The sequence below is a fragment of the Daphnia magna genome, linkage group LG3 (assembly GCF_020631705.1).
Source record: "Daphnia magna isolate NIES linkage group LG3, ASM2063170v1.1, whole genome shotgun sequence".
NCBI lineage: Eukaryota > Metazoa > Arthropoda > Branchiopoda > Diplostraca > Daphniidae > Daphnia > Daphnia magna.
In genome coordinates, this window is record NC_059184.1 from 5,733,742 (window position 1) to 5,761,073 (window position 27,332).

At 42.2% G+C, this 27,332-nt stretch overlaps 3 long non-coding RNA genes across 3 annotated transcripts; all 3 read right to left on the reverse strand.

The window, feature by feature from the left end:
- Positions 1 to 77: 77 nt before the first annotated feature.
- On the reverse strand, positions 78 to 18,381 carry LOC123470286. The gene is made up of 4 exons (XR_006643921.1): positions 18,156 to 18,381; positions 15,798 to 15,886; positions 9,030 to 9,184; positions 78 to 3,694 (listed from the first exon to the last, which is right to left on the reverse strand). It is a non-coding gene; the product is annotated as an uncharacterized LOC123470286 (long non-coding RNA).
- On the reverse strand, positions 15,984 to 17,510 carry LOC123470288. The gene is made up of 3 exons (XR_006643923.1): positions 17,221 to 17,510; positions 16,468 to 16,612; positions 15,984 to 16,363 (listed from the first exon to the last, which is right to left on the reverse strand). It is a non-coding gene; the product is annotated as an uncharacterized LOC123470288 (long non-coding RNA).
- On the reverse strand, positions 16,637 to 17,212 carry LOC123470289. Its single transcript, XR_006643924.1, has 2 exons — positions 16,984 to 17,212; positions 16,637 to 16,877 (listed from the first exon to the last, which is right to left on the reverse strand). It is a non-coding gene; the product is annotated as an uncharacterized LOC123470289 (long non-coding RNA).
- Positions 18,382 to 27,332: the final 8,951 nt, after the last annotated feature.

The following is a 27,332-nucleotide window of genomic DNA, read 5'->3' on the forward strand; positions in this document are numbered from 1 at the left end:
AAACGGACCGTTGGCCATTGGTCCCCCACCCACCACCACCATCTCCTCAATCGACTTATAGTTATTGGCGTGTCCAACGTGTGCCTCCCTCCCATCACGAACGATAGATTGAGCACGGGCTCTCTTTTCGACAAGAAGCGAGACGAAGGTGTTTATTGCTTCGACTTGGTCGATTGCCGGAGCAACCCCACAAATAGTGAGTGTCTCGATATACCCCCCCACCGACAATGGCAATAGATGGAAAGAAGAGGGGAATAACAAAAAAAAAGGGTGGAGAAAGAAGAAATAGAAGAAGAAGGCAACTGGAAAGCATCGAATCGTGTAGACTATTGCCTTGTGTCGTGCCCGACAAATCAATAGAACGATAAGAATAGGTTTCCTTCGAATACATTTCCTTCCCCACCGAAAAAAAAGGGGGCTATATAACAGCGGTACACACACCGTTATAGAGTGTAGAGAGCGGTTTAATTTCTGGATATAGTCAACATGAGGATGCATACACACACACACCTTGCACTTATAGTGTACACAATTAGTCCGTGGTATGGAAATGGCGTCGGGACTCGTCTGGAATTCTTTTTTTTTGTGTGTGTGTGTGTGTGGAGGGTTTGCGCTGTGCATGTCGTGTATATCATCAAGCCCCATGACCCCGGCCAACCTCGACCCTCCTTCCTTCTTTGGTGGATCATACTCATCTTCCTTCATGCCCCTTCTCCCTTTCTTTCTTCTTCAATACGCCCTTTTTTTTGTGTGTTCCAAAAAGGGTCGTCAAACAACCAAATAGAAGGAGACTATGAAAGGAAACGACATTACGACGATGCCTTTGCATATTACAGTTAGACTGATGAAGATTACAAACATCCGCAGCGCATCATCAAGACAATAACTTTGAAGCCGATTTTTAGCCAGTAGCGCACACAACATTGAAAGTTTGATTTTCATGAGTTTTGTATGTTTTTTTTAAGCCCTTTTTCTCATTTTGACATTCGTGTTTGCAAACGGATGCAACCCTGTTATTGCCACTTCTTACCTCGCGCTATTTTACTTGTGGACAAAAAAATAACAAAAACCAATAGAGGAAAGAAGAAGAAGAAGAAAAATAAAAAAAGGCAATACACACGCACCGTCTGCCGGTGAATAAAAACTAAATAAGCAACGAGCCGGAGTCGGCGTTCCGGTCGGATGGTGCCCGAGGGACTTGACTGAAAACGATCGAGTCGATACGCGCCGTTGTTTCCTGCCAATGTCGCTCACGATAACAAACAAAAACAACAAAAAAAAAAAGAGATCGTGAACTTTGAACCGCAACCGGTCAGGTGTCCCCACCGTGCGTTCTTCATCGGTCCTTTTTCTGTTTCATTTATCGTTCCTACCAACCGCTACAGTAGACTTTTCAAAGATTGATCGTCTATAGACAGCAACGTCTTTTGAAGGAAGAAGGAAAGAAGATCCACACGATCGGAATGGTCCAACTTTGGTGACGAGACAAAGAAAGGAAACTATTTGGCCAGATCTGATTAAATGATGCACCGTGTCTACACAGTTGGCACGGTGGCGCCACCCAACAAAAGAGCGACGGTCGCGGCCGGAATCATCATCAACCGCACGTTTTTACGGGGCACCGAAGAAACGACAAGTACAGACGAAGAGAGAAAGAAAAGAAGAGGGAAATGAAGAATAAAAGCTACGAAAGGAGACAACAACCAAAAAGACAAACTTTTTTTTTGTTTTGTTTACTTCAAAGGTCTGCGGTGCTGAACCCCGCACTCGATGTCAAGGTGACATCACAAAGTTGCCCGGTCATCGTGAGCGGGCCCACGACAACGACAATTCAAACTCTATTGAATTTTGTTTCTCTTTGTGCTGTGCGAGCCCGTCGTGTGTCACTAAATGCCGGGCTTTCACTCGGCTAACACAAGACGGTCACAGCCGTGCGCCTCCGCAATGAAAATCACACAGCCGGATTGAATTTCTTACAGCGTCAGTGTGTTCGTGCGCGTCACATATTCTATACATAGACACACTGTTGAACATAATCTGTTTGGCTAAAGTTTTAGTCTTAGAGCCCATTTTTATTTTATTTTTTTTTGTGTGTTTTGTTTTTTGAACGGGCTGTTTGATTCCATCGTTTAACGTGAGTCATTGACGAAGAGCGCGCACGCAGATGAATTTCATGAAGGATGGACTCGGTAATAGTTGACAAGACGATGCCGAGAGGCGGAGGGCCAGAAAGACGGAGATGGAGTGAGGAGAGAAATTGGTAGTTCATTAACCAACAAGAAAAATACAAAAAAAAAACCAAACGAAATAAACATAAATGAATATAACAACAGTTAGATAGAGAGATAGTAATAAATTATAGAGGGAGGATTTCCGGCTTCATTAAGATAATGGTTCGTGTCGTGTTTAGTTTAATCTGCTTTTTCACCGGCAGAAAAAGAGTGAGAGAGAAAGTGGGACAATCTGACAATAAAAATATTAGGAAAAGATCGGCAGAACCGATTCCACGTTGGCGCCCCGACACAACGGAAACGTCCCCCCCCCCCAAAAAAAGAGACCCGTTTGTCCAATACATTTTGTACAGTATCGATCTCGACGGCGAACGCTGGTTCGAAAACTGTTCATAGTCGTTGATCCAATGCGGTTATTGGTACGTGGCCAGCAGCCGCCAACAAAACTGGCCAGCTCTTCCGTGCGTTTTTAGAGTAGAAAGCGAACAGGAAATGGCGGGTCCGGTCTCTTGGCTTGTCAATGCCAGCAGAAGAGATCATTAGTCATTGCTCTTCTTCCTTTTCTCGTCTACTTTCCCTGCGTTCTCTCCTTTTGCGCAGTCTGAACGGCCACTTCTTACCATCATCCTTCACAGTTTCGTCTGTCTACGCTCTCTGACGACGGGCAACTATCAAAGCGGGAGAGGCCACGCGATCATTTACTATATTAAATGCCGTGTAAGATGAAAGGGAGCCCGGCCGGAGAATAACAAGGGCGAAAAGCACAGCGAGTTTCATGTCTCGAAGAGCTTTCATCGTAATCGACACCCAACAGCGGAACGTGGGTGTTCCTAAATTACTATTTTAATACTCGGATAACTCCGTCCAAATCTCCCCAGTACTTTAATTGGTTCTCCCCGGAAAAAAAAAAATGAAAGAAAAATCTCGGGTAGATTGCGAATGATTCGGTCGCAATCCGAGTGCAAAAGGGAAACAAAATAAGACAATAAAAAGGTCGTGATAAACAAAAAATAAATGAATGCCTGACACAAAAACAAATAGCAATAGAGGAAAGAAATGCAACAAAAAAAACGCAGGAGAATTTATCATAGTCATAGAAAATGGCAACGTCATTTCCTACGCAAGTCGTTTGCCATTTTTTTTTTCGCGAGTCTATAGATATTCACGTTTCGTGCTGTCACTTTCTTCTGCCATTCGTGCCGCTCTTTCCGCCCACCACTGTGTATATATAAACAGAAACAACAGGGCGGCTGCTTCCAGTTGCATCGAATCAATGAACAAAACGAAGAGAAAAAGGGTAGCAACCAGTCACTGAAAATCGTTTCCGCTTGTTATTGATCAAATCGAAATGTTAACAGAAACAACGCGAAAAAAAAAACAAAAAAACTAGAAGATTGGACTCGAAGCGATTGGTGCGTGCAGTAAAGTCAATCGGATTGTCAGCTGCAAAGCGGGACCCTAGGCTACGAAATCAAAAAAAAAAAAAAAAAAGAAAAGTATATGCCCGACGGATCACAAATCGAAACACCCACGTATAAAATCGCATAGAAGAGACGATACATCATCCTTGTCAAAGAGATTCACCCTTTGTTTATACTGTATACATCCGTCTTCTGTTTAATATTCCGGAAAGCAACCGGGTGCCTTTTTAACTCGTCTGTCTCATACATGTCTTTCTGTCGTTTGCCATTTACCTCCCATCCACCCCCATAAAATAATAATAAAGAAAAGTCGACTGTCGATATTTTTCTTTTGTCCATTTTTTTTTTTATTTATTTATTTCTTTTTTTACCTATTGATGGTTATATTGTGTTTACATGTCTACACATTGGCGCAATCTAGCCCGTTCGCTATTCATCGTATTGTATAGAGACTACACAGATACTTAGGCATATAAAAGCCGGGTCGTGTAGAGCACAAATCCCCCCATCGTTGTACGTCACACACTCACACACACACACAAAACTGCGTTTCGTTCTGTGCCCTTATCTTCAAACTCGTCTCCGAGAGAACGATGAACAACAGAAGATTGAAGACGAAACGAGAAAGCAACGGAGACAAGAGAGAAAACAGGCAATCTCGTGTCAAGAAAGAGGAAAAAAGACAAGGGCAAAAAACAAAACAAAAAAAAAGTGATTGAAAGCCCGCAATAATTTGACTCGACGGGCGGGCACAATGGCGGATTTCCGAAGCGTATGACGACAGAACGCGCCTCGCGACTCATTGTTGTAATCATCCGCTTCTCGTTTTCTGCTTTTTTTTTTTTTATCTTTCCCTCAGTTGCCTCTTTGTTGTCGTGAAACCCTCAACGAAGCCAACAAAAGACACGCGTACAGAGAGAGAAACTAATCCTTTTCAGACGAGAGAATAGCCGGCCACGCTGATTGTTTTTCTCGTTTCTCTTCTTCCTTTTGTTTTCCTGTCGTTTGATTCGTCACTTTCTTCCGTTACAATTCCGGATTCATTTTTCTGTTTCTTTTTTATTCAAATGTCCCAGATTTTTCGAAATGTAAAAGAAAGAATTTCGCCAAGCAATTGAGCCGATGCGATCGCCATTAAATATAATCAACCGTAAAAGAAGTGAGCCATGAAAAAACAAAAAACAAAATGGGATCCGTGATTTATGATTACTGATTATGTTATTACGTCTATACGCTTGCACACACAGAGATTCGAGAGCAATCGAAATCATCAGTTCAGCTCGCACACCATTAACAGGATGATGTTGGATGTGTGCTGAGCTGCGGGAATTCCCGTCAGTCGAACGATCAACGCCACCCACACAAAAAGCATTTCCTATAAAAATCAAGAATAAAAGAACGCCGAAACGAAAAAAAAATGAGTGCCCATAAATAATAAAGGAAGCTGATGGCACGACGGGAGGCCGAGGAGTTGAAACGATCGCACAGAAGAAAAAAATAATAATAATAATAACATTATGCTAGTAAAAAGCGTGAGTCGCAATATATACCATCAAAGAGTCACTCAGCTTTTGGTTCGTGGTCGTTCGGGTATAAGTCAACCCTCGGCATTAAAAAAAAAAAAAAAGGCGGGCAGCCCGCTTGTAATATAATGGATCATGCGAGCTGGAAGCTTACCCCCCCCCCCTTCCTCCATTACGATTATCACGATTCACACGAGTAATTTCCGAACTTGGCTCAGCACTTGACGGCCGTGAAACGCGGCCGCTGTTCGATTACGTTCGCTAACCCCTTTTTATTTTTACGTCCCGTCGCTTTCCGACGACTCTACGTTTAACGTTTGCTCGTAATCAACAGCCTTTAATAAATAAATAAAAAAACGCAATTTTTGTAATGACAGCGGACGATGTGAACGATTTAATTTATTTTTGATTGTCTTTCCTAGAATTGGTAAACTGTTTTCCACGTTGAAAAACGCGTTCGTCGATTGATGTTGAACGACGTCGCACGTGAATCATCAAAGACGTCTACACACTTGCCATCATCAAGGGCGAGGCACTGAGGCGAACAAGATGGTACTTTGTGTCGCCATTTGAAAACAGAAAAGAAGGTCGTTGACTTTTGTCTCATTTCCGCACACGGTTACAACGACGCCCACGTCTGCTCCATCACCGGTGTGTTTTGATATACAGGTTTCCATCAAACAGGATAACGTCAACACACACTAGCCCGTCGTATTATAATATGCGGGTGTTACTGAATGGAGGTCGCAATTCATTCTCTTTTGAGAGGAGAGATTTAAACACGAAAAATGTGTTAAAACTGAAAGGAACAGAAATCACAAGAACGTGAAGGTAGACCATGGGAAAGTAGGTAAGGTGTTCCATGCAAATGGACCCGTTATAATGGAAATGACCGTGGGTCCAGTAGTTACGCGTATTGTCTGACATTCTGTGTGTGTGTGTGTGTGTGTCTGTTGTTGTTTACATTGGCTCTGCAATCAGGAATACTTCACGCATTATGACAGACACTTACTGTATGGCGCAGCTCGTCTTTTTTATTGTTGTTTGAAAATCTAATTTTGATCCTCTTTTGGCCAACTTTTGTTTACGATGCGCATGACGAACAGCAATTTTTTTTTTTACCCGTTTTAATCGTTTCGTGTTTTGATATTGCCGCTAGTACCGCGCCAGTGTCGTGATTGATTTCATCTCCATAGAGCTTTCTTTGTTCCGCATGATATCATCAAAGACTACACGATTTTTTGTTTTTTACCGTTAGATGAACTGTATCTAGTCTCTGTGAAGACTCCATCATTTTCACCGATTATCGATAATTCTCTTGTCGCTTTTGTGTTCTCCGTTGAAAAAAAGATGAGGCGGAAAGCGCGACATCTAGGAAATAAAATTTTAAAAAACTGATGTGCTATGCCTTTGATCGGATGAGCGTGAGTTATCGGGAGCGACTGCCGCCTTATATTGGGCACGAAAAGAACCAAAACTTAAAAAGCCAAGTGTTTTGAAAATGCGTTGAATTTGTTAAGGGTTCGACGACGGGTCCACCATCTTATTCTGCCCACACATTTTTACTTGTCTATTACAAACGACGGTACACTGTCTTTTATGCTACGTACACCCACCCCTTGAGTATATCCATAAGCCGAAAACTCCGTATAAGATGCAGCATTGATTCACATTACGCAACCAAGACTCCACCCTCCCCATCGTTTCAGCCGAATGCATACCGACGAGCCAACGAAAAAGGAGCATTCGCATTCCACGAAGTTTTGCAATTGATTCAGTTGATGTTTATGTTATCCTTTCCAAGAGGAACGAAGAACTTTGCGTCTGCGGCGAAAGGAATAGCCAAGTCTTGGCCAAGCGAGGATCGATGCCAGCTGTTCGACGCTCTTGTCCAACATTGTCGAGTTTTGTCGGCAATCCTAATTCCTAGTATCCGAATCGATAGCGGCAACAAAGGCAAGTTGGCCAACTGTAAGTCAATTCCTCGGCGTTCCGCAGCTCTTTTAGCTCTAATTAATCGGAAAAAGAAAAAAAAATGCGCTTGTCCTATACCGCCGTCTTCTATGCCGCGAGATAACCTTTGAAGCCTACGCAATCCCTTTTTATTTTTTAAAATAAAATCCATCGTAAAACAAGACAGTGTATATATTTAGAGTGAACATTTAGCCGGCTTATTTTGTATACAGATGGGGGGGGGGGGCTGCTAGCGTTGCAAGACAAATAGAATTGGTTGATGTTGCGAGGGAAAAGAAATGCGGAGCTGAAAATAGCATCGACAATATGTCGCCGTGGCCATTGTCGAACTGGGCTCAGTCGTTGTTAATTAATAGCACGTCTGATGTGCACTTATAAGATCTTTGGACCATCAGTCACATCAAATTGAATTCTGCTTTCCGTGTTTGAAAATTGCCGAGAGTGGCAGTCAAGGTCTGCGCTCTATAAATTATCCTCGTCCTCCATGTTGGCCACTAATTAGAGCCTATTCGTCCATGCTCGTATCTTACACGACTTTGGAACATATATAGTATACGCATCAGCGTGAGGACAAGCTGTCTTAATCGGATCGATGTATCGTCTTACTTGTGTATATGTACGTATACATTAACGCAATTATCTAAGTAAAGGACGGTATAGAAAAAGCCAGTTTAGAAAAGCGGGCCAGACGGGAATGGCGATTATTATGGATGTCAGGGCCGGGCCGAAGGCTAGAGACTACACTGAATAGCGCTATTTAAGTACACACACACACACATATATATATACGTATATATATATAAAAGAAGCTCTTAACAATGGCCGAGCGTTGTCGTCGTCGTCATTCAGACATTTTTTTTTTTGTGGCGCTTTCGGGACCCGTTTTGTCGGTGCCAAAGTCTACAGAGCAGAGGAATCGGGTTGCGGGCGCCTTCAGCAGGGTAGGCAAAAAGTCTCATCACGAAGCGGATCAATACGGTTGTATCACGTCACGCGGCTGTAGGATTTGAAATTTTGTGAGTACAGAAAAAAAGGGGGGGGGGGACCATCGACGATGGAGATTTTTTTTTGCGGTCGAATAGATCTGGTTCAAGTCAAGACATTTTTAGGTTTTTGATCGTATAAAAAAAAGGGGGGATGAGCTTTGGAGAAGACAAAATAGGATTTCCAGGAAAATTCAGCAAAATCACATTTACTATTGATTTATCACTACTTCATTTTTGCAAAAAAAAAAAAAAAAGGAAAAAAATGTTTAAAGCAATTCAAATGTTCTTCTTCAAATGGCCTGAAGAAGTGCGTCAGGTGCACTCCGCAGTGAAGAAAAACACGGACTCTTTGATTTGCCAACTCACTTCGATAATGCGGTCTTTGTTAAATGACGAGACAAAAAGAACAAAAAAGAAAAAAAGAAAAGTAGAGAAAGAAAGACGAAACGGACGGTGATGTGGTGTGCAGACAGTCTCTCGGTTGATCAGCGAATCAATAGTGCAACTCTCCACCCCTATCCCCGATAGACTGCGCGTCACGAACAGCAGCGCACCGATAACGGGTTCACGTTCGTTGGCTACGCAATCGAATGACCCCGGACAAGGCAGCCAAAATGCTTGATCACCTCAATCTCTCGGTCGTGTACGTAACACAATAAGAAAACTATTGAGCTGTGCAGCGACAGCTTCCCTCTCTGTCTGCTAGTTCTTTATAGTCTTCGCTATATTTATACCAGCTTAAAGCTTATTGTTTTCTTGCCCGCCGTACCCAATCAGCCGCTTCTTTGTGTTGCTGCTGCAAATCAGAATTGGTTTCTACGTGGAAGAGCACACCTTCTTATAGGATCGAGATAGAAATGACAACAACAAAAAAAGAAATGACAAGGCGCTTACCTTTTTTTCTCTCGTTATTATTATAACGGCCGTTACGGGTGATAATCAAGGAAGAAGCTTTGACTTCTGGAAGAAGAAAACCGAGTTTGCCGGGAGCTGTCAGGAGGGTACTATGCATTTCCAGCTGCTTGGCTGACGGCGTCCAGCATGTGAGTCTAAATAGAACAAGAAAAAAAAGAGAGAGAGAGAAAAATAATCTTGTATAACTTTGTCTGAGTGTGTAAACATCGTCTGTGAACTCGGAGGAGCGTGCGAAACAACAAATGCCGACTGGAGCCCGAGGAATTCAATCAAAGACGCGGATCCAATCAAGAAGAAACTCTTTCCTTCATCATTCCCTGTGGTCCCCGCTCCCCCCCATCTTCTCCTACCAGAAAAGCTTTTCTTTTTCTTTTCATTTTCTATGCCTGTCTCTCTTCATTTCATCTGCCCTGTTCTTGTTGTTTTCAATTCTCTCGTCTCTCGAGCCTAAACGCTGCACAGTTCTATTAGGCCAAACAATGTGTAAACATAATATACATATACATATATACATGGTAGATGTGTACACACACACACACACTTCTTCAACAGCTGCCTAGCTGGAGTATGTAGATAATTGATGATTTATATGCTGTGTATACACAAGAGTGTGTAAGCGTCAAAGTCTGACTACTGAAGGAACATGGTCCAATTCAGCTAATCCAATCCTTAGGATGAGAACTGAGGCAAAGCGAGAAAAGAGTACGAGATAATTGAAGAAAGCAAAGGCTCCCCGGACTGGGACCAGAGAAACCCAAGCAATTCATGTCTGTTCACAATCGAGCGCGATAGCTTGTCGCCATGCACATCCTTCGCTTGTTCACGGAGTACACCGAACCAAAAGAACTAGCCGATGAGTCAACAAAACAAACACAATTTTTGTTTTTTTAGGACAGAGACAAGTTTTACGAGGAACGTAAATGGTAAGCGGCTATTTGTAAGCTATTCAATGATTTTGTTTGAAGACTTCGCGGAAAAACTCGCTTTCCGCTGCTCAGAATGACGTTGCGAACCGGAATCCAAGATTTATCAGAAAGGCAACGCGATTTTATTTATTTATTTTTGGTTGTTTGAAATTCGTGAGAAAATGTATGCAACGTACAGCATACGAGTATTCATGTGAACGCCATTCACGGATCGTTTGTTAAATGGCTATTTATAGACAAACATCGGTGCACGTCATAATTTACGGCTGGAACAGGACAGACGAGCACGAAAGACAAATTTCTTATTTAATCACGATGAATGTGAAATGTCGACAGTTGATTCTCTTTTTTTTTTTTTTAAGCCTCAAATAGATGGCATCTTGAAAGAAAAAATGCATTAAATTATATTTATTATGCCAGCATCTGTTTCAACTCTTCATTGGACATCGACCTAAAATTGCTCGTTTGGAGACATCGTGTGTGTTGCTTTCTAGTTTCGTTACCATGGATACCGATTCCCGAAACTTTTTTCTCTCTTTCGATTGGCTGAATAAATCAATACTTTTTATTTACATGTACCTCCTTTTTTTTTTTATGAATGGAATTGCTTTCACTAGGCAGTCGATGTCATATACAACACAAGATGCGTTGACTGCGCAATGACGGCTATTTGACTGAAGACATTTTTGTCAGGAGAGATGCGACGAACGCACTATTGATGCACATGTTCAATTACGCTGCTAGAGAAAAAGCCTTTCAAAAATAAACGCCAAGCGGCTTTCACGAAAGAATTTAATCAACCTATCATCCGTCATTTCGTTGCCCCCTGCCAATAATACATGCATCGGATTCCTTGTGAGAGAAGATTTTGATGTCGCTTGATTTTTCAGACCTAATAATAAGCTCGCATTTTCGTGCAATCAACTGCACGTTGTCAGTGTTTGAAAGAAAACCCATTTTTTTGTTTGTTGTTGGTGTTTCCTCAAGTCGATCTCTACACCCAAACCGATCAAGTGTCAAAACTAAATGATTGACTTGAGAAAAAAAAAGAATAGGTTGGAAAAAGCTTAAAAACAAAACAAACAAACAAATCAATACTGCCGACATCGTTAGACGCAACGGCATCGCGTACGTGGCCCCTCATGTTATTTGCAAGACCCTTTCGCTATTCGGGAGAACTCGTCATATAGTAACGAGCGTGTCACACACACGACTTTGAGGCCATTCTTTCCGACAACTTGGTGCCTCGTGAATTTTTCAACGACAATTGTCCCACCGCACGTGTGTGACACATCTAACCCTTTTCTCTCTCTCTCTCTCTTTCTTCACTATGTTCTTGGATTCATCAATAGAAACTATGGTCGCCTCGCGTAGATCGGGTTCTTTCCCCTCGGTGGGGTCCATTTTCATTTAATTTTTTTTTCCCTCCCCTCCCTTTTTTTTTTTTGATTTTCCTGGAGATGCACGCTCCAACCCAATTTGCTCATCTCCCATCGCGTCCGCAGCCGGCCCCGGATCTAATTTAAGAGATGAACGTCAGCAGCTAAAACTCCAGCCAAAAGAGAGGCAGACAAGAAAAAAGAAGAAAAGAAAGAAAACTGGGCACGGGGAGAGGGGAGGTTTATGGCGTATTGTGCGGTACACGAGCCGACTGCGTGCGCTACTCCCGCTCCAACAGGCATTTTCCATCGGCCATAAAAAAGAATAATAATAAATATGGAAAACAAACGCAAACAAAACCGAGAAATAAATGGTAAAAGGTCCTTTCTTACGCATGTAAACAAAACAAATAAACGTTGATGATGGCTCCTAATTATTTTGGGTGGTTTTCTAACCTCATCAGAAACGACCACGTATAAATCGCAGTTCAGCATTTCCAAACATGGGCAAAATCAATTTTGGGATCGCAAACGTCAGATCATCCGACCCTTTTGGGGACGCGTGAAAATCAGAGGAACCAACCGACCGCCTTCCTCATCTCCTCTACCCTCCCTGTCGCAGTTGTCATTTATTGATGACGTGATAGACAAGTATAGACGTTAACGAAACGATTCAGTGTTTGGGGAAGCTAAAGAAGCTTGTCTTTCCCAACCTCCGCGTCCATTTAAAGTTTGAGCAACAGAGTTGCAGGAGGAAAGTGACAACAACAAGCAAGCTGTTGATCGTCCCTATTGACCAAGTCGATAAAACTCATTCTCCGCATTCATTATTGATGAGACGTATCCATATTAAGTGTTAGAAGTTTTTCTTGGCGAGTCTTCGCGGAATAAAGGGCATGGCTAACCCACCAATTCCCAGTTAAGCTGGCGATGTCTGGATCGTTTCTGATCTTGTTGCTGCGCATTAAAGAGCCATCAAATGCAACTGGCCTTTAAATATGGACGTACATAGGCTGGATGCAGCCCACGTAGTCGCCCGTATTTACAGTCGAGATTGATGGTTTGGTGCTTTTTTGGCTGTGGCGTGAGGGATGGAGTTGTTTGTTACTTCCTCCGTTTTCTTTTTGGTTTTTTTCTCGATTGCGTCAGAACGGTCAGACTGGCTAAACAACCACTATATAACCTGCTAATCTCCCGCCTGTCAAACAACTGTTTTACGAAGGAGAAAATAAATTTCTTTTCAAAAAGACAATTTTTTTTTTCTTTTCTAAACTTTGAGTACGAACCAACCCAAACAAGACTGCGTTGTTTATTCCGAAATTAACGTCGTCAGGGGGGCACAGAAAAAAAAAGGAGAAGCTCAACCGGCAATGGCCCTTTAACGAACACGCCGATCATCATGCTGACATGAGATCGTTTCAAGAACGAGTGCCATATACGAAACGGAAACGGTTGCTGACTTAATAGAATCGTTCATACATCACGTGACCCGCGCTGGATTCTATCGACTTTTCTATAGGCTAAATAATAAAAAAAAAAAACTGTTAATGTCCGTGTTCAAAAAATTAAAGCTACATTCACAACGTCATCGATTCGTTTGAAATCCCCAAAAAAGAATGGCAATAATTGCTGGTAATTTCGTTTACGTCGGCATAAAGTACCGTTCGTTTAAAAAGGTAAACGAAATTTTATGTTGGCTCCCACTCTTCTTTGGAACTTGTATATCACGCAAAAGATATTGATTTTGGGGAGGGGGGTGTGTGTCTTGTCTCTTTGCAGCTTTGTCTTTTCTAATAAACATTTCTGGCCATTGTGATGTTCTTCTCTTCAAAAACCAAGGACGGCAAAGACAAAGGAAGAGTGCGAAAGAAGGCGGAGAATCGACTGAAAAGATCGATAGACGTTGATTCACAAGATAGGGACTTGCTTTTTCCCGACCATTTGATCTCTGAGAGATGTCAGTCCACCATCGAGCAAACGGGGAAATTTATTTTAGGTTAAGGACCCTTTTCTTTTTCTTTGTTCACCCTCGTCCGCTCTCAAGATACTTCGATTGATGTTAGCGTTAACTTTGATAATCATCTTTCGAAATGGTAGCGTACGTGTATAATACGTAAGCATAAAAAATGTGGTGTGTACAGTACAAAAGAAAGATGCTTGTTAAGGAATTTGTCAGATGACTCGACATGTCACGAAGAGATTGAAATGGAAGGATAAAGTGAACCAACAACAGACGCCCTGGTCTGTTTAGAACGCCATTCTGACTCTTGAATAAACTGATTAAGATGATCAGCGTAAATAGATTTTACGTTAAAACTCACGATATTGTACCTTGCCATTACAGACCAGATTTTTTAAAACTTAATTTCTTTATCTTTAAAAAAAAAATATATGAATCAATGAAGGTTTAAATTTGCGAGAAAAGAAGATTGGACAGATCAATGACGGAGCATCATTGTGAAAGACGACATATGCGTGCTATATGCATCAAATTAGGAAGGGTTGGGACGAACGCCGTGGCGTGTACGTTATATTTTATTTGTATGGGAAGGTTTCCATCATCTTTCCCAATCGAGCTAATGCTCTTTTAGTTCTGCAGCTGACTGACGATGACTGTCAGCCAATGGTTGTCGACTGAAAGCAGCCAACAGAAAAGCTGAATGGCATTGGTAAATGAATAATCATGTCTTCCTTGCTCTTTTAATATTTCTTTTTTTTGTGATTCTATTGTAGAATGATTATTAGGATGTCTTTTTTTTTTTCTTCTTCTTCTTGAATTCATGAATTTTGCCCTAGTAGTAGGCAGGTTCTTTGTAACACATTTCATTCTGTCGTTCATCAAATAGAATTTATCGTTTTATTATTGATCCAAAACTGCCAACGTTTCGCTTCCAGGTCTCGGCGATAGGCAACCAACGTTCCGCGTCTGATTGCATTGTGTCTCATCGGACAAAGAGAGCAAGTGATTGAACAAGAAAAATGAGAAGGAGAGGACGAAGCGGGAGCACAAACGAGGAGTGCCGATGACGCGGCGATGACGCATCCCATATGGTAATAATTGCAAGTGACGGATAAACCTCTTGTTTACCAGAATACGCAGCAATCGCCGTGAACAGATGTTGCCAGATTGTTTGTTCGACCTGTCATTTTAGCGTACGACGATCTACACAGTAGAACAAAATTCAAAATTGCCCCAAACATTTCGCTTCCGTAAATGACTAAGAAAACACTCAATCAAGCAATCGCCTGAAAATGGAAGTTGAAAGCTCCGTTTTTCGCCTGTTTATCATTTCTTGTAAAAGGATTGGCATTTAACGGGGAAAATGACGCGTTCGTGAAATGGCTGCCGTGATTACGAATTGCGCTTTCAACGGCCGCCTGAACTACTCGATGCGGCCAAAGGGTGGAGACTTGCATCGTAACGAGTCCTTCACTTGAATGCATACCTACATATTCAACACATATAAGGGAGAAGAAAAGAGACAGGAGTGGGCTACAATGACCACTTCCTACCACACACACACACACACACGCCCTGTCTGATGGATGCAGCTCATCTGAATAGCTGGAACAGACTATGCAGTTAAATCCAAGTCGAGACGGAGCCAAACCCTGCGCTGATGTTGGCTAATCGACAATTTGGCGCCCCTTTGACAGGGCCACAACACGTTCTAACGCGCCAGATGATTGCGATCTGCCTGACCATTGAAAACTATCCACAACCAAGACGAATTTGAATGTTCCCACGCCCGGGACGGGGCGCGGATTGTCCAACAGCGCGTTAGAAAACATTTTGCCGTTGGCTATAATAGCAACTGAAATTCAATTGTTGAAAACCTTGTCTGAGTATGTCTGACCCCTGTCACGGACTTTGATCTTCTCGAAAAATTTCAACGGAAACACAAAAGGAAAGCAAAAAAAAAAAACGGGCGGCCAAGAAAGAAAAAAAAACACATCCACGTATCGATTTTCTTCTCCCCGTCTGACTATCAACTTGCATAGTGCATATTAACGCTTGCAAACGCAATAGGAGCCATCAGTTAACGTCAGCGGCAGAAGGAGCGCGATCCCTGCTGGGTAAGGCCATCATTTGGGCTATTTCACCGTTTCGATGCTGCGCCCATCGAAGATATCAGAGCCGCGAGTATCCACGCCCGGATGCAGTTCATTTAGATTTGGTCCAATTATGAGCATTAGCGTGATTGGTACCGTCAGCCATGAAGGATTACTGTTTGAATATACACGAGAGACACGGATAGGCTTCTTTCGTAAGAAGTCTCATCTCCTCTCTTTCACATCTAACTGTCCCACTAAATTAACACCCACCCATAAACTCAAAGGAGCTCTTAAAACAGCTCATTTGAAAATGGAAACTTTCAGTTGTCAATAATAAGATGCTAGCGGGGACGTATTTGAAATAAGGACATGATTTGTTAATGTACCTTAATCGTATGACGCTCCAGCTTACAGGTAACAAGAGCCCGGTCCCATTTTTCGGATACGAGTGGACGAGCATAGAGGGCAGCATCTTCTGGAAAGAAAAAAAAAACAAAAAAACAAGAAGTTGTAAACAAAGAGTTAAGATTGAGTAAAGTAAGACCAGATTGAACAGGCGGAAGAGCAACGTGAGTGACGAATAGGATCAGATCGTTAGACGAGCTTCGTATTTGACTGGACTATTATTGTTTGAAGACTCAAAGGATAGCGACATGTATAGAACACATCAGAGGTAGTACGTAGGACAAACATGCTTAGACATAGGACTACTGTACATCAAAGTCCCCTGCGAAAGCCCTTCGACCGCGCCCAGGTCCACCGGCCTTATGGCAGAAACAAATCTGCATGGCCTCGCTCTCTTCTCGTTATAGAAGAAACCAGGAGCTTGGAAGATGTTCAAAGCGTTGGTTCTATACAAGAAGTAACGCAGATGGCAAAACGCTCTTTTCGATAAGCGACTTGGCAGTTGGCACTGCATCGCCGACGTATTTTACATAAGGCCAATGTCAATCTGCGTCAGAGAAATATATTGATATAGTTGCGTCTTTAATGTATTGTGACGATCGCGGATATAAAAGCGGTCGCAAAAGGAGATGCAATTGAACCCAGCTGCACCTGCTATATAAGAAGCTTCGCGTAATATAGTTCTGTATGCTCCTCCCATCTACTCAACTGTTTGAAGTTTTTCTTTTTTTTACTTTCATTTTTTCTTAAGCCATCAAAGCCACTCGTCCAATTCGGGTGGGATACTAAGCCTCAGCTACAAAGACACATTAAAAAAAGATTCAATTAGTGACATGTATGGCAAAGCGGATCGATTGGAACAGCCGGTTTCAAATTTTGGTTATTAACAATCTATCTATTCATGGTGGAAATGTTGATTCAAAACGGCAAGGGAAGTAGCTCTTTATCAATCGACTTTCGGTTCGCGCATAATCCAGTCTTGTCAACAACGAGGAAAATTGAACGCTTTCAACTATGTTGGAAAGCTTAAAAGAGCTAAAGTCGAACTCATGGCCTGTAGTCTACAGAAAAAAGAGAAGAGCTATTTAAACAAGAAAAAATAAAATCAGATTGTTCGATTTCTGCTACATCTCAGCAACGTATCGATTTTGGGTAACCAAATCTTACCGTTCACAAATCCTCAACAATTGAAAAAGAATTTTAATGGCTGATGAAACGTGGGGCGTATTCACATGCTTCTGAAATATCTGAATGTGATGTGATTTCTGTTCCTCTCACGACCTACTACTTAAAGACTTTTGACTTTCTGGAACTGCGTGTCTCCCCATAAACTTGGGATGGACACTGGGATTAAGCTACGAATAAGCATGGACAGACCACAAGTCCCGGAGGGTATTTCTATACCTTTTGTGCTGTCTTCAAAGAGCGTGAAATGCTTCACGCTTTGTCCACCACCAGTCGTCCTTATCTACCGTTGATGCTCTCTGCCCCCACATGCCCCCACACTGACTCTTCATTCTTAATCTCCTATCGTATCACTTTTGCTCTACTGCCTTCTTTGTCCACCATGTTGCAAACTTTCACATCCATGAAAAATAATAATACCTGTCTGAATTCACTTACGAAATGAACGTCCCTTTCGTTTGACAATTGACTCTCAACTGCCTAATGATCTGCCAATTAGGCCTGACTGTCTGAGGGTGAGTCAGAAAGGGACAGGCAAACAAAGGAAAATTGCGGGCGGGGAAGGGGGAGGCAATGACAAGTTCAGGCTTGTCTATTCGCATCTACAGTCAACATACAACTCGATATTTAAAAAATAAATGAAAAATTGTTAAAAAATATTTCTTGAAACGGTCGGAAATTTCCCACTGTGATGCTTTGCAATCCCCTAAAAAAGACGTCACGTTTTAAGTCGCTTATCTAATACGCCCTCTCCCAAACAGCCAACAAGAAAGATGATAAAGAATCCAGTCAAATGAACGAACCGTGTGCCGACGAAGTCGGTACTAGCCGATGGAGACGTAACACTTGAAAGGCTTTCAGCGCAGCAGGACAAAAACAGAGAGCTAATGGCAAACACATTGAAATGAAGAGCCCTCCCCCTGAAGCCATTGAACTGTACGAGCTGTTTATTGCCAAAAGATCAAATGGACAGATGGAACCATTGCACTGCACTCGAACATGTCGTTAGCCGCACGCATTTCCATTTAAAAACAAAACAAAAACAACCTACCCCAAAAAACCCGTAAGAACATGCACAGCAGACATACCGGGGAGGTGGGGGGGTTGAAGAGCTTAGCAGTAGGACAAGTGATTAAATAGTATTTAAAACAAACCTTGCTGTTGATTTGCGTTTAGTCAAAACGAATCAAAAACGTGGCAATCTTCAAGATTGAAGTTTGGCGAACAGAACGAGAGATCTGGCAGATATCGTTGACACGGTCGATGTATAGTATACGTCTTTCGGGTGTTGGATGTTCGTCCTTTGTGAGGTCTTGACGGCCGGACAGCTTGCTCTTTATCCGGCATTTCGCGCTTCTCTCGGCGCAGGTCTCTCTTTGGTTTCTTCACAAGTAAGTTAGTGCAACTCCTTGGCAATGGCACCGAGCAAAGTATTTTCTTGAACTGCTCTCACTTCCCTCTCAAATTATAAGCAGGCCAAGCGAGAAACATAACAATCACGCGCCAAGACAAGATTGCTGCACGTTCCCCAGCGTGCAAGAAAAGCTATTATACGCTTTCGGCTAGTCTGGCTATTTTTGTTTAAATAGTTTCTATTATAGTAGACATACAAACACGTTTATCGCACAGAAAAACGTCCATCAAGTGAACAGGAGGGGAAAAGATGATGGTGTCGTTTATTTCATTTGTGAATTGGGATGAACCGAACAAATTCAGCTACTTGTAATTTGCGAACGTTGATTTTAATGTTCACACAATCCGTTAAAAAACAAAAAAATAAAAAATGAGAATTTTGAAGATTATACTTTATAGGCCAACTGCGTTGTGCCCGAATATCCGTTCGTGCGTACGCGGAGCGAACGTGCCCTTAACCGCCCAACACTTGCGATGGATCTCAATGTTGCACGGATCCAACTTATTTAATTAATACTCGCACCCAGAAATTTATTTTTTTTTTCGAAACTTATCCCCCGAAACTGGTTTTTATTGCCGTGCCCCAGTATGCGTACATTTTTCTTTACTCCAAACTTTAGTTCTCTTTCTTTATTCTTTCTCGTTATAACGAATGCCCTGTCATCTCGTATAAGAATACAGCGTCTACGTATTATAGATTGCCTTGTGTATGCTCTCTGCACACAAAGATATACAGACTCTTCCGTCTCTATCTCTCTCTCTTGCCTTCGAGAAATCTTTCACGCATTGTGCGCTTCTTGTGCCATTTCGCTAGACTATGATTGTGCTGGTGCGGAAAGATGGAGGACAACACAACTCGATTTTTCTTCCCCCTTTTTTCTTTTTCTTGTACTTTTATTTTATTGACCGCAACTGTTCTACATGAGCTCGAACTCCAAGCGACCCCAATTCCCTGCCGTGCCCGAAAACTTGGTCGTCCGTGTATCAAACTGGAAAATTCCCATCTGATCGTCCCGGATCGCCCTGCGCACCGCTCTAGACCTCTCGCTACCGCTGTCTATGCAACTATACGTAGAGTATACACGGCCAATATAGAATAATCGACTAGATATCCAGGGTGTGTTGCACGTCTTTTCTTTTTAAGATAAGCACAAGAGCGACACGACGCGTTTTATGCAAATGTTTCTCGTGTAAAAAGAGGGCTGTGTGCGTGGGTCGCTGATATGCCGACACCGGAACTATAGCGACAGACACACACAGATAAAGAGAAACATGGCGAAAAGAAGAAGAAAAGAACGAAGAGGGATCATTTGTCAGATTCAAGAAGAGACATAGACAGTCAGAGAAAAAGAGACCGTCTTTATTCTTCATGCTCTCTTTTCTTGTCGCCTTCTCCTGTTTTTATATGTTAAGCTCTTTAAAAAAAAAAAAAGAAAAAAAGACTTAAAGTATCCTTGTTGATATCGAATAGGCAATGGCAGCCAAATGCGCTGCTCCAATCGAATCTCGTCCGCGTCCGCGCATCGTCAAACGCAACGGCTTCCAACATTTATATACGAGTGGGGGGGTATCACAACTTGCTTCAATACCCAACATCTGTGCCACCAGAGCCTTGACTGACACACACACACACTCACACAGATCAGGGACGTATATATATATAAGAAAAAAAAAAAAGAAAAGAAATGGAAAGCCTTTGCTTGCTCAATTGCTGCAGGAAAATCAACAATTTTTATTGGCTAATAATATTTTATACACAATGCATTTAAACCGTTTTTTTTCCCGATGGGCTAACCTATTCTGTTTATGGCATTAGCTTTCAGGCTTCCATCACGTCAATGACATTTACTGCGATTACCAATACTGAGCTGGTGTATAAGTTTCAAAACGGATTTGAAAACTTGCCGTTTGTACGTTGGCTTTTAAAAAATGTATTAAAATTGGGCGTAGGCTGAGATCAATAGTTTTGAAAATTGACCAAAAAAAAAATAAGGAGGGAAGTTTTTGAAAACGGATGACATTTTGTACGAGTCTGAAGAAAAATTGCCTCGTTGCATTTCGATTCGCCTCCGCACACCATCCAGCTCAGCTATCAGTTATCCATTTTTTTTTTTTCTCTCTCCCCAACTTACAGATTCGCATAGCCCACATCCTGTGCTGGTGTGAAAGAAAATAAAAAAGGGGTGAAAGAAATGACTTCCGTTTTTATTTTATTTTTTGCTGCACCGGATCCAAGTCTAAAAAGGAGTGTAGCACATATATCTAAGCGCCTATACATAGATGTTGTCGGATCAAATGGCTTCATTTCGTCCTGGCGTTCTATACGCCAGTTTTATTTCCCCTCCCGACTATCGAAAATACGCAGACCTATAACGTGTATACATATAAGGATAGAGAGATTATTGGTACATTCAAAAACTGAGGTGGGCGTACACGCGAATGTTGCTAATGTACAGCAATCGAGTCAAATAGAGTCGCCAAAGACTCTGCCATGAAAATAAACAAAGATGGGCGGCATTTCTGGAATCTCTCTAGAGCTCTTATTTTCGGTTAAGAAAAAAAAAAAAGGAAGGGGGGAATTCAGCATTTGATCCTATACAACAGCAAACAGACATCTGAAACCCAGAGACTAATACCCCGTCATTCAAAAGGCCTGCAACGCCTACGCTTATAATCGATCGCATTCAGAGCCTGCGATGTCTTTCTTCGAACGCTATATAGCACGCCTTCCTGATTATTGTAATCAAGAAGAAAGAGGGGTGTGTTGAGCCGGGCACGAGCTGACACGAAAATAGGTGACATATGACACTCCGGCAGAAAAACGGGATCCCAATACAGAAATGAGCCGTCCATCTTGTAACTTGGATGTAAGTAAAGGGGATTGAGGCATTGAGCGACGATCGGTCGGCAGACGGATCGGCTAAAACGCACTATACGCCACAGTGAACGTTTATACTGTATAAAGAGTAAACTTGTTGATAGCCGGGAGGGGGGGAAAGACGTAGGGAACGGTCACGAACTTGACCGATTACGGGCCCTGCTGTACACACACACACACACCCCAAAAAGAAAGGGGGTGGGGGGAAACTGAGGATAAACCAGTTCTAAATAATTCACTTTGATTGCAAGGAGAAAAGATTAGACGGAAGTTATTGATTGCTGGTGTCAATAAAATGGATGTCAAATTCAAAATGGCGCTTGACTTTGTTACGTGATGCGTGAAGATGTTTTCGTGTTTTTCAGAATGGCTGTCCAACCGTGACGTCAATCCTTCGATACGCCAACGCGTATAGCGGCCGATTCTAATCCGCGCCATTGCGTACGTACTTTTTCAACAAACACTTGCATGTTGCACGCATTCTATTTGTCTCGTGATTCATTGCTGTTTGATTTCATTCGCGTTTAGTCGATAGTTGATTAGACAACGCCAACCGAAGACTGTATATAATTAGGGGGGGAACTCTGCATATCAGTTAACACGTCAGCCCGTGTTAATAATTCCCCTCTGCTTGTGTCGATCAATACAAAGAATCAAAATGCGCGTTCAAACTATAAATGAAACCAAGGTTGTGCTTTGCGTTTGAAATCTCATGCGATTGCTGTGGTTGAAAACAAAAAAATGTTGTACATCCAATGAAACACAAGTTGGTGAATCCATCCGGGAACTAAAATTTGTGTTGTTTTTTTGTTTTAATCAATTCCAGACGGAGGAAACCGTTTTTTTTTCCTCTCCCCATATGAAATTGCTTCAATGTTCGGCGCATAATTAAATGATGGAAAACTTCCGCTGTTTGAATTGTGTCAGACAAAAAAGAAAAAATTGGAACAACAGAATGAATTCAAAAACACCGAAAGCGGAAACAACACCAAATAATAGCTGATGGAACTCGGAAAATGAGGTCACAAATCCATTTCACGACGAAAACCCACGAACGGAGATTGATTTCGTAATTGTATCGGGAAAGCGTTCAAAAAACAAAACAAAAGCGTCTTGGTTCCGCACCGACGCCGTGTCAGATCCGTCCATCACCTATAAATACAATCGATGCGTGTTGCAGTCCAAAAAATCGAACATCGATGCTGTGACCTTTCCTGCTCCCCATTTCGCATCCATTTTGGTTGGTTTTCATGTTTGTATTTTCGTTTATTCTCTCTTTGTTCGCAAGCCTTAATCAAGACAGTAGACCTCGAGCCGCTTGCCGCGATATAGTCGTGACTGATGGATGAGGGGCAAAATATATTGCTAGAAAATCAAGAGGGAAACAATTTTCAATAAGAAAAGCAAAAGAAGAAGAAGGAAAAAAAAAAAAGACGAACAAGAAGGAAGAGCACATGAAGCTGTTTCCTGGCTGCATGAAGCTGCATTGGTTGTTCGATCCTGATCGATGGGTTTCCATCTCCGGGAGCTTTTCAGGGGGCCCGCCTCTGTCCTTTCTCCTTCGTTCATGTTCTCTCTCTTTTTATATATATCACCTTCTCCTTACACTTTCTTCCTTCAATTCCCCTTTCACAATCTTTCGCCTGTTTTTTTGTTTTTCTTCATTCAAGCTAAGCCACTTCCACTTATTCAAGTTCACTTCGCGTCGAGTCCGTGCTGCACGGCTTCTGCGGCGCATAGAGTGTTCCAGTTTTCATGCAAGAATGAGAACAGCAAGTAAAATAGCCGACGAAACAAGGAGGTAAGCAAAAAACAAAAATCCAGTTGAAGCATGCACTCTAAATATAGGGCCGATGAGCCTTAGCTCAGCGCGTATAGACCTATAGGCTGCACGAGTTAGTTGATATTGAAGACTGACCGTTAGCTCCCACGCACCCGCTACTTTCATATTGCTGTGCAGTCGGTACACACAAGACCTTCATGACTACACGTGCTGTAGTCTCCGCTGGATCGATGCTTGACGGAAGAGAATTGAAAAAAAAAAAAGGCGTCTGGTGAGGGCCTCATGAAAATCGAAGAGCCACGGGATGTGGAACTAACAGGGCTATGTCGGTGATACTCGTCGAACTTGCACAGCGTCATCCGGAAGGAGAAAATCCCTGACTTGCCTCTTTCTCAATAAAGGTTAGGAAGCTAATAAGGGCATGGAAGACGCAAAAATCATTCAATCAGGCAGCGAACAGACAAGATGAAGACGATGGGGGGGGTTGGGCGGGTTGTATATGTCACGAAAGAAAAAGAAAAAAAACGAAAAGAATAGTGGATGAGAAAGCAACAAAAGCTCAAAACTCATCTTGTTTAGTGAAATCCATTCCTGAGAAGAAAATAAAAAGATCGGGGGGTTCCACCTATGTAGCAAAGATTATTGATTGAATTTGAATCGTCTATCAAATGCCCTGAGAAGCAAATGAGAAGGAAAAAAAAAAAACCGAGAGAACCCAACCCAACCCCCCGTACCCGTCATTGCTAGTAATATATCCTGGTATCCAATTATTCATTATATGACACCGAATCACACACTTGGTCAATTCAGCGCACGTCTTATAGCAGCCTCGTATTCTGAAGAATGATGTCTCCAACCTTACGTCCACCCGCTGTTGTATTCATTATTTCCGTATTAAGAGTAACCCAGCAGCCAGTTAACTATTATGGGACAGTATATATACGTCTATTATATTCAGTTATAGTACGTGATGAATGCTGCTATAACCCAACTCAATCACGCTGTGGCTGTGTGTATTGTGTTCGATCCCGGGTGTCTGCCGGGGAATAATGAGGAGCGCGCCGGAGGTGCAGCATCCAATCACGCGGCTTCCCCCTCTCCTTGTCCAATTTGATTGATCCAATACTATACATTCTACTTCATCCGTCTGTTTCTTATTTTTCGTTTTCTTCTTCTTCTTTTTTTTTTGTTGTTGTTTCGATTGCATTGGGAAACAGAGACGGGCAAGAAAATGAGAGACATATAGGCATCGTAATTATCACTACCGACTGTCTGATGAAAATTGCGCCAGCTGGACAACATTGGGACTAAACATTTCAGCAAAAGTTTAACGAGGATTTATATACGTATACTATAGGCACACACAAATTGTATATATAGCTTGGGAAGTCCAAGTTTCCCAACAACAATCGGCGATCTAAACGACAAATGTTGTTGACATTGCACATTGTCTCGCTATATATACTTATATATACATATGTAGCCTACGTTAAAAAATGCGCACATACACGTGTACACGCTGTAGAAGAACTAAGAGAGAAAGAGTTAGTATACCTTGGGCTATAGTTTGTCACTGTCAAGTATTTCCCTATTTGTTCCTATATACGCATTGTGTTTTACTATAGGACACGTTCAGCCGTGAGGTGCGCTCGCGAAACGACATCGTTGTGCAAGAAGTCTATAACACCGGCAGGAGGACAAAGAGAAATTGGTTGATCGATGTCACCATCGAGAGCTACAAATAGATTGGAAAATCCCGACGTTCAACTTTGAAATTCATTCTGAACTATCGCTATATTCGGACGTGTATGTTACAGAGAAGCCATCAAAAGTGGGACGTCAACTCATATTTTCACACCGGACGGTAACAGCTTTTCATTGTTCTATATGCTCATCGTATCAAGCTGCTTGCCTTATTCTTTCTCCTATACGTTCTGTTTATTCCCCCCCCCTTTTTTTTTTCTCTTTCCTCGCTGTTATTATGTTAGTAATACAGAGCACCGAGCTTCGACCACTTGGCCTGCCGTATATATATATATATATAAGCCTCCATTTTCGTTAGCTTCTCCGTCCCCCCCCCCTGCCCCCCAAAAGTCCTATTAGATATAGGCCATCTTCGGCTTCTTTCCATCCGTTCAAGCCGCCACGCCCCAACTCTCCGACTTGTTCATAGTCCATATTCCGTAACATATATATATATATCCCGCTTTTGGTTGGCAGCAGCGCGTTGCTTGCTGCCGTTCTCTTTTATAGCCGTTGACCTTGCAGTGGCCTGCATTGGCCGCCAACCGCCATCATTACGGCCATTTTCATATATACTGAACATAAGCCCAAAGCTGGGCTCACGCTTTTTATTTAAGAATGCTTATACAGTATGCCTATACGTATATATACAGTACAAACAAATAAATAATACATATATGTGCTTGTGTGTGTTTGTAAGTTTCATATATATATATATACGTATATACTGTAGATAGTATAGAAGCGGGGAGTAATAGAAAAACAGAAAGTTGGGCATTCAACCTGAACGGAGGCAATCCTGAAGGTCTTTGGATTATTGAAAACCGAGAACGTTTGTCGTCAAACATTCGACGCGCCATACCGAGATCAATCAAACCCATGTTAGCCAAGACCTATCGAATATACGGAGAGCTGCGGCTGTATATATATGTATACACAGAGTGTACAAGTGAACGAGTACAAATATATAGACTGTGATAAATATAAACACTATCAAAGACTACATATCGATTGCGTGTCGTCAAAATCCAAAAATATATATATATAGACCAGCGTGTCTATACCGAGTTTAACCGTCTCCTTCATCAGGCTCCCACATCAGTCTCCTGTGGAACATTCTTCACTACACGAGCTATTTATACCCAGCTCTATAACATAAAAATCAACTCTTTTTCCTTGTTTTTTTTATTTATTCCTGTGTCGCTCACGTTCGCCTTCACCAGAAAAGCCGGGCGCATTCAAACAAACCGAGGGGCAGTTGCTCGCAAGCTATTTGAGCTTGATCGATCTATATGAAACGTGGCCACGAGCTGTCAGACGGTCCAACAAGGAGTCACTGGGTGAGAGAAAATCACACACAATGCAGCAGAGACACAAGGACTGTGGAAGGGGGGGGGATCCGCGTGATTAAAACGATGAAACAGGAGGAGTGTCTGTGTAAGTCCTCACCGGGCGCAACATGGGGATATTGCCCGCCACCGAGAGAAAAGTGGAGACGGAGGCGACGGCCATTGATTAACCCATTTTTTGCCAAAGTCTAGCGGCACTTGCAAACGACACGATGCGAAAAAGAAAAAAGAGAGGAGTTGTCCTTTTGAAACGGGATATGCGTCTCAACGCTTTTGTTATTCTCCACCAGTTTCCACATTTTCAAATTCGATATTTACATTCGGATTTGTTTTCATGGGTTCACGTTGTGCGTGCAAAAACATCTACAAGAGACGCCTTCACTTCCAAGGTGCGGTTCACTGTGGGCTCGACAATCGTCGTTAAACAAGCACGTATTACTATAGGTGGGGGACTGAACCTCAATTTCAAGTTGATTTAAATCTAGAAAAATTCTGACTTCTTTCAAATTTTTTAAAATCATTTATGTGAGGCACTCAATAAGAAGCGACGCTTTCTCCGAGATGATGAATGAACGTAACACAAGAGTTCTGATTCCGTCTAAACACAGTACAGAGCTCTAATTCAATAGAATTCTATTCGTTTTTGTCGTATATTAGGACGTTGCCTGGAACACTTGTCTAGAGGGGAAAAAAGTCCCAGGCGGCGTTAATATCGTTCGTGGATGAAAACGGCATGCGACTTGTGTGTGTGTGTGTGTGTCTAAAAGATCCTATATACGTTTGGAAAGAGTGGGGGGTTGGATCATGCATCACGAGCTGGCTCTGGCTGGCAGCAGATGATGGAGAGGGCAAGAGGGTACATAGGCGTACTTGCTGTCGCCTCTTTCCACTCTTCGCCCACCCCCTCTACTGTCATCAATCTGCTGGGCCTTGCCCTTTATATCAACGGGGAAAACTTTCTTCTTCTTTTTGTATTATTATTATTTTATTTATTTTTTTTTTTCGCTATAGAAAACACTCTGAGCCATAAAAGTGCATTAGAAAAATGAATCGAGCCATCACGGCTGATACGGACGCAGACATTGCCGGTCAGCCGACTTTTAATTTTTAGAACTTGGTGATCTCTCTGTGCTTTCTCTCGGGCGGCGACAGCCACAAAAACATA